Source organism: Glandiceps talaboti, chromosome 14 (assembly GCF_964340395.1).
Source record: "Glandiceps talaboti chromosome 14, keGlaTala1.1, whole genome shotgun sequence".
In the NCBI taxonomy this organism is placed as follows: domain Eukaryota; kingdom Metazoa; phylum Hemichordata; class Enteropneusta; family Spengelidae; genus Glandiceps; species Glandiceps talaboti.
The window spans coordinates 20,085,832-20,094,820 of record NC_135562.1 but is presented as its reverse complement, the minus strand read 5'-3'; the positions used below and the strand labels follow the sequence as shown (position 1 = coordinate 20,094,820).

At 36.2% G+C, this 8,989-nt stretch overlaps 1 long non-coding RNA gene across 1 annotated transcript; it reads right to left on the bottom strand.

Annotated features, from left to right (window-relative positions):
- Nucleotides 1–211: 211 nt before the first annotated feature.
- Nucleotides 212–2,140, bottom strand: LOC144445170 (uncharacterized). Its single transcript, XR_013481899.1, has 4 exons — nucleotides 1,990–2,140; nucleotides 1,312–1,438; nucleotides 636–775; nucleotides 212–306 (listed from the first exon to the last, which is right to left on the bottom strand). It is a non-coding gene; the product is annotated as an uncharacterized LOC144445170 (long non-coding RNA).
- Nucleotides 2,141–8,989: the final 6,849 nt, after the last annotated feature.

The following is an 8,989-nucleotide window of genomic DNA, read 5'->3' as shown; positions in this document are numbered from 1 at the left end:
TTACAAAATTGTCACTTATTATCAATATTGAACACAGATCAGTATTTCAAAATTAGGCACTGAAACTCATTGAAAGTTCATATGTCTTCATGAACAATCTCACCAATACGCTAGAATTTTTTTTTTTTTTTTTTTTTTTTTGGGGGGGGGGGGGGTCAATTTTTTTCCTCTTTATATTTACTTTTTTTTTCAATTAAAGCATTTCAGTACCATTTTGAATTACCGACCTCTGCTGGGATTTTTTCATTGAAAGTTTTATTAGGCATCACGTCCAAGTTGTATCTTTAGCTTTTGCAGCAAGGTACACTGAAAGAAAAAGAAAATATATATAATCACTCAAGAGTATGATACTGATGTACACTGTATGTAAGTATACACAAAAGTTTAGAAACTGCTGATACATGTACATGTAGGCACATGGAGTAATTTTGTGGTACATTTTCTTGTACAACTACGCCAAATACATTCCACTTGCAGTTTTAATTTCATGAATTGTATGTGGTACATTTAGGAAATAATTGTTCATTTTGAAAAAATATATTGTAACAAGATCAGTTCACAGATACAAGATTTGCAATATTATTAGAAATTACCTATCATAATTTTATATAAATATATATATAAATATAACATACCTCTGACTGTATCAATATTATGAACAGCTAGGACAGGTAAGTTGTGCCGCTCCTTGCCTCTCCTTAAACCCTGACACCACAGCTATTCATTAGTTCTTGCCTTGTAAAAACAAGGCCAAGAACAGAATTCATGAGCGATCCTGAAATATATTGAAAATACATGCAAGATATATGAAACCTCAGGCAGTAATACACTTTTTAAATCACATCTTAATGTGTCAACACAGACTCTCCCAGAATTCTTCCATAATAAAGGAGGATTCATGTTTAAATTTGAGGTTAAACATATAACTTGTCATCGACAAAACCGTTAATTTCACAATACACACCAAGATTGTGGTTATACACTCCAACTTTCAGCACAATCTACCTAAATGAATTGTTGGCATTGAAGTAGTTTGCTCAAAAAATCAACTCTTAATGTTAAATCATTCACATTGTTTACATATAACATGTAAAAGGAGAAGATTCAAAGAATTTCATACTCAACCCCCCACCCCCCACCCCACCCATCTCTACTTGTTTAATGTTCACTGTTTATCAAGAATTATTTTGCTATGATGCAGCAAGATTAACACTGTTAAGGTTTGTTAGAAATTCATCAGTCACTTACAAATGTGTTATTTGTTCCACTCATGTATGGTGACCACACAAGTTATTATTAAAATCAACTCACCACGATAATCCTTAGCTTTAGCAGCATTATTTTCTGCATCGAACAGACCAACAGAAATAACTTTTACATCACTATACTCAACAGGGTGTTCTGTTAGAATCACAAGTGGTCTCATGGACTTTGTACCCTGTGGAGATAAACAGACAAAATTATAGTGCCAGTTACAACTCGACATACAATTTGTTCAGTGTCTTCTACAATGAAGTGTTACTTTCATACATGTCAGACTATAATTGATTGTTCTATTCTATTCTAAGCTTAGAGAAAACACAACTAATATTGCACAAAAAATATTACATAGGCCATCGTAACACCGTTCCATAAAGAGTGTAAAAACTTAAAGTATTACAATCAATCAATCTTTATTGCGTAACATCATGCTTTAGCGAGCATGGTAAAGCATACAAAGATAAGTAAATAAAATACAGAAAAAGTATGCATTCACTGCCATATTTGACACATCTCAGTCCATGTGTCGGAGTTCTCAGAGTGCATATTTCAAGAGCTAGGATCTACTGTGCTGTTCATGGCAATCAGTGTAAGGAAATCTCAGAAAAGGTTCAGTAAATTTAGACAGTGACAAAGTAATTCTACATTAAGGCTAAGAAAAAAATAAAGCAGTTAATCATGGATTTCTCGACTGCACAAGGCATGCAATACTGAGTAAATATTACTTACTTGGTCACTTTGGCGAGTGGAACACCACAATCCCGTCGTAAAATTCAGAAATAAACACGTATTTCCCGCTGTTATCGAGTTACTTGACAGGGAATTCACATTTTAAGGTTGCTGCTATAGGCATGTCATTTAAGAGATCTACTTTGGTCAACCATACCACCGGTACTTCCCTCTCTTTACACATGTTACATAAGGTTAACGGTCAATGACCAGGTTGGTTGTTTGTTAAATGTAAACTCCTCTGCTCATCCACCGTACGCATGTTCATTATAATGACAGCCTTCACGGAGAACTTACACCGTATTAAAATGATGCCTGTTGCGAATTATTTGGTTTTATGAGTGCAGTGATCAAGCAAAAGCAACACTGATCAAGCGAAACGCATGAATGTCTTCAAGCTTCTACTTCTAGTCCATGGCAAAATACTGAGACTCTAGAAGATTGCTGTAAAGGGGGGGGGGGGTACCTTGTAGTTCCATTTTATTTTTATTTTATTTTATTTTACTTTTTTAAGACTAGAAGATTGTTTTACAGGCGTTGGGGGGGGAGTAGCATGTAGTTCCATTTTATTTTTATTTTTTAACATTTTATTTTAACTTGTTCCATTTTATTTTTATTTTTTAACATTTTTTTAAGATTATAAGATTTTTTATAGGCGGGAGGGTATAGCTTGTAGTTCCTTTTTTATTTTTTTTATTTTTTTGAGAAACACTTACATTACACTAGATGAATCGCAACTCATTAGTCCAATTTATGAAAATACATGGGTTTAAAATTCAAATTCTGTTGGTAATTATTAATAATGACTTCTTTACTGTCATATTGACAAGGCTGGACTTTTGTACAAATTGGTAATTGCACTTTAAGTGCCAACAACTCGCAACTTCAAGTTCTATCCAAAGCTTTATATCAGTCAATGTTTTCTTCATGCCTCTGTCGATGGCTTGCTTTTTACTTTGCTCACATATGGCTGTTAATATTTCTGATAGCTATTATGTGGATGCCTGTTTTAGCCTTCACAACTTGTTACCTTACCCATCGAAGGCTGTGATAGCTTCGAAGGATAAGGGGGTTTAGCCTTCACATCTTTCTCAATGAGCCTTCTATAGCTGTGATAGCTATCGGAGGCTTAATTTTTACCTTAGCCCTCTGACTTAGCCTTCACAGTCTACCAGTCATTGACTGTGATAGCTATGAAGGTTTGGGTTAGCCTTCACATCTTGTTCACTTAGCCATCAATGACTGTTCAGCTTAGCCTTCAATAGCTGTGATAGCTATCGAAAGCTTATTTTTCACCAAAATTCAGTTTTGAGAGCTATCGGATAGCTATCCGAGAGCTTATTTAGCCCTCCAGTTTGGTGAGGGTTGGTGCCTTACATACGTGTATGTGACACCAGGTATCAGCTTGGTACCAGCATGACCAAGATCAATTGCTGAGCAGGGAAACTATTTGCTTACATCATTGTACAGTTGTTTAATCTGACAATTGGTTTTCTACTGACACAAGACTTCAATACTTATAACTGTCTGACTAGCTATATCTATCTAGTAACCAGTTCACTTTTCTTTTTCTCTTTCAGATCATGTCAAGGACAAATTTAATTGTCCTTACCAAAGGGTCAGGGATACCATCAAGGCAAAACTGAGCAACGAGAAAAAAAATGGCTTATAGAAGATCACAAAAACAGCTACCTCCAGCACTGCAAGCCTGAATTGTACTAATTATGTCAAGATCACAAAAATAGCTACCGCCAGCACTGTAAGCCTGAATTGTACTAATTATGTCAAGATACTTCTATTCTTGTCATTTGTTTGAATATTGTTTTATATTAATAAATCTTTTACATTTTAATAAATTAGTTCATTCAATTGTATGTATGATTTATCTCGATTGAGAGTTGCTTGATATATGGACTCATATAGTACCTGTAATGTACATTTCTGTGAGATCCAGATAGGACAAGTATGGGATTGTTATTACACTGTTATACGGTCCAGTTAGGACTAGTTTAGAATTTGTGTTGCATTCCCATGAGACTGCATGGTGTTATAGTAGGAATGGTATAAAACTGATGTAGGATTCCCATGGGACTGCTGCTGGACATGTATGGGATTGATATAGTATTCTCTTGGGACTGGTGTGGGATGCAGGTAAGACTAGTATGGGATTGATGTAGTATTCCCATAGGACTGGAGCAGCTAGGATACAGGTGTAACTGGTGTAGGATACAGATGGGACTAGTATGGGATTAATGTAGGATTCCCATAAGACTGGTGTGGGATACAGGTGGGACTTGTAGAACACTGCATAACAACATGTATGTAAGGGTACCTAAAGTGGCAAAATGGGACCGTAAAGAGGGACTCCAACTTTGTGCCAAACAGGCAAAGTAGGGCCGGAAGTGGGGTCGGTCCAACTTCACGATTTTCGATAGAGGCAGTACGCGTGTTGTCGAGTTGCCAGTAACGCATGTGACTGGTAAACAACACCTGTGTCTGGTTTAATACATATTCGTTTTACGCCTGCGCATTTTGCACACGTTACAATTTGTTATATGTTTGTGTGTATAGTTATTCACATCATGCACATGTGTCACTTGTACTTCACCTGCAGTGCTACTTCCAGTCACAGAATTGTCTGTGTTCCAGTCTAGATGTATACATCACGAGAGCGTAGTGCTAGCGCGAACCAGAGGTGCAAACTTTCACGGTAGGTTGACCCCTGTTCTTTAATCGACAAAAATGTACATGTGTCACTAATAGAAAAACTATGCGCATGTCTGGATCACAACAACTTGTGTGCTAAGGGACCGGACAGAATTTACTGTGGGGGGGGGGGGGAGAAATTATCTCTGACTTGGTTTTTTTCCTGGCCCCCCCCCCCCATCCACTGTGACCAAAATTTCACAGTCCCCCCCCCCCTTTCAAAAGTATAAAAATTTCATGCCCCCCCCCCCCCCCCCCCAAAAAAAAGGCACAATATCCTGCCCCCTACAATAACTAAAAAGAGTACAAATTTTTTTTTACTGTAGCACAACTGTAATATTTCTTTTGGTACTACTATTATGTTACTATTTCAGCCAAAACAACTTAGTACACATTACAAGGCCATGGTTTGTGCCACTTCTTCTTTGCTTTTCCACTATACATAGAACAATAGAACTCTGATGGAAATTTTCTTTGCAGGTCTAACATTCACAAGTGGTAAATTCAAACTTTCCAAGGAGTGTCCTGAAGCAGAAAAGTCATCATGGGAAAAGTATCTAATTCCCAATTGCCATACTGATCGCTTGAAATATTTCAATGAAGTAACCAAGGACATATATGAGAGTGCCTATGGAGCAAAGCAGTCTAAATTCATGGAGTGCTTGAACACCCAAAGGGCTTTTCGCTGGAAAACAAATCAAAAGATGACAAAATTAGGAAAACAAATCGAAATGATAGATAGTGAATTTTTGAACAGATACGTTACACTGCCTGTTGATCTGAATGTGAAGGATATTACCAGAGTCACAAAGGACGTGCTACAAGATCTTCAGAATTCACATAAAAGTCTAGAAGAACTACATGATCTTTTAGAAAACAGGAGAAGGGAACTGTTTGATGACAATCACAGTGAGCAGCCATTTGCTGGTAGTGAAAACAAATATATAACAAGTAAACTTGATACGCTGAAACATTGGCTTGGTTTAGTGAAAGCCAAACAAAATGATGTTTCTAATACAAGTGACATCATTGCAAGAAGATTCCCACAGAATGAAGTTGTTGTTAGCGAACAACACAGGAAGACAAGGAGAAAGAAGGAAAATAAAAGAAAAGTAAGAAGAAGGAAAGAGAAAAGAACAATTAGTCAAGCAAAAAGACTGTTGTTAACTGTTTTTAGTGAGCAACTTGTGGATAAGGTTGTAGGAAAATACGGCCAGAAGGCAACTACCAAAGTTAGTGCAAAGTCACTGATGAAAAAACACTTAACACCACGCAGACATCTAAATGCTTTACAATATTTAGTACAGATAGATGCATTTGATGATGCTGAAGAGGGAAATAGTTTAATTTCACTGGTTTTAGATAGAAAGAAAGACAAGTCTTGCCTCACATCTTCAGACTCTAGTGAGTCTGAGAGTGAAACTCAAGAATAGTGTCAAGGAAAGAAATAATACACCTATCTAAATTAATCTGGCCAGACGTTTTTGTATTTACATTTTTCACCAAAAGGTCACTTTTTAATCACATAAATTACAGGTCCAATGCTAGTATATATATATATATATATATATATATATATATATATATATATATATATATACATATATATATATATATATACATATATATATATATATATATATATATATATATATATACATATATATATATATATATATATATATATATATATATATATATATATACACACACATATATAGCATAGGACCTGTAATTTATGTGATATATATATATATATACTCAACATATACAATATGTCTATACTGGAGCAAACAGTGCTCAATACATATACATGTAGAGCGCCTGAGCGGTATAACTATTAAAAATAGTACAGTATCAAGTAAGATACACAGGAGCCGTTACACAGTGTTTCATGCTTACACAATCATCCGATGATTGTGTAAGCATGAAACACTGTGTAACGGCTCCTGTGTATCTTACTTGATACTGTACTATTTTTAATAGTTATATATATATATATATACATATGTATCCTTGATGGTAATTACACACTGAACCTGTTTCCACAGTGCTAAAATGTATATGTATGTATGTATACATATGTGTGTGTGTGAACAACTTGGAGTATATAAGAGTAATTCAGGGTGTATCAAATTAATCTTGAGAAGTGTTTTTATGCTTCACTAAATAGGTACATACAAACGTACACACTTCCATTTTAATACATAAATGAAAGTGGAGACATTCAATATTAAAGGCGATATCAAGTGCTATCTCATGCAATGCTAAATTTTCTAACATATTAATTTTTTTCAATGACAAAATATTTTGCGGCCCCCCTATCAAACCATGAGAATTGTCATGCCCCCCCCCCCCCCTTCAAGCCTCCCATTTTTTTCATGGGCCCCCCAATTTCTCCCCTCCCCCCGCCGTAAATTCTGTCCGGTCCCTTAGAATGAGAGGTAGCTACTCCATTACCGATTATGTCTCATCTTTGCCGATAAAATGAGTGGATACGGAAGAATACACGGTGATTATACACCCCGTCGCAACCATTAATAGCAACGCGCAACACTTGTTTGCAAGAAATGTATGGTTGGATGAACGACATACAAAACACAGTTGTAAAATTTCATGAAACGTACACCTCAGAGGGTGGGTAAGGAGAGTTGTACCCAGGACAGTATATAAAGATTGTTTTTGACAAATTACAGATTACGAAGATAATATATTCATTTTTACAAATTGCGGATATTACATACAAGATTTTACGATTTACAGAATTAACAAAATACTTCGGTGCAGTAAAAATCCGATTAGGTCTTACAGTAACAATACTAACACTGGTAATTTCGCACTGTGTTGAAAACTTGCTTGTACTGTGTGTGTGTGAGATGTTTACCAAATCATCAAGTTATAAGTTGTTCACCCAAAAATATAACTATTATTTTCGATGATACTTGTTTGGCTATATTGTGCATGTCGGGGGGGGGGGGGGGGGGATGGTGCTGAATGGATGAAAGTTCAAAATAGGCTATGAGATCATGGCCCCTTTGGGACAGGGTAACCTGGTGTACGTTATGTCCTTATGTCCAGTATTCTACTATCAATTTGTGATGAAAGGTATCCATGTCCGTGAAAGTGGTTTTGTCAATTTTGTGAACACAACTGTCAATCATCACATGTAGCGTCAAACACATTAAGATAATCCATAGGACTTACTAAGAGGCTGCCATACAAAGGGATGATTGACACAAAGATGCACAAAAGGGTGGCCCATGGCCGTATCAAACGATGGGCCGCTATATCCATTGGGCATTGAATTGATTTGCGTCGGGAGGATTCTAAGTTTGCTGTCATTGATATATTAAAACTTGTTTTACCTCATTTTTTATGCGTACTAAGAGTAAACGAAATGGGAAAATAGACCAAATTGGGAGTAAACCAAATGGCTAAATGAAGTACAAAAAGAAACCCGGGTTTACTTTACGACTTTTGTTTTAACATTTTAAGTGCGCATCTGACATGCGTGGTGCAGGGACATTATACCGATTTTGTGGTCAAGTAATACAGAAAATCAATTGAAGAAATCTAGAATCTAGATGACCAAGATCACATATTGTTTCAATCGCAGTGATTTGTACGAAACCAAATCGTCATATCAGACCGAAGTAAACTTTTACCTGACCATTTACACTGATTAAAGAGGGTGATTTGACATTGTCATTTATTTTTAATGTCGGCTGAGCATTTGTTCATCGCAAAATCCCTGTAAACACCCGATTTCCATGCAAGGCACATAAATGTGTAAAGCGATACTAAGGACGCCAGATACTGCGGTGTATTTGACCATTTACATCGGCATTTTCGCACTTTGACATTTTATTGATTATTGGTTTTATTGATTTTTGTATGCCTCATTGCTAATGTGAATATTCATGTCATTATTAAAGTGTAGGTGTTTATGCATAACAATCATTGTTTAGATTCCTATAAAAAAGTTTCATTCTCTGGGAGAGACCTCATTCGAGATGGAGAGCTTACCAGTTAAACATTGTGAACAAGTGGGCAAAGCTGACGAAGCACGTTCAAACTTTCAACAATCAAACGAAAATGGAAGTTGTCGTTATGGCAACATACGTAGACCCCATCTCACACCACCGAAAGTATCTTACATATGGTACCGATTCATTGAGAGCCGCCATTTTAGCCAATGCGGACCAGTTAATAACGAGATCTAACACTGAAGAAGTTAGAGAAGACATCGTTTCCCAGGCAACAGAAGTCAATTTGCCAGATTTAAGGCTTATAG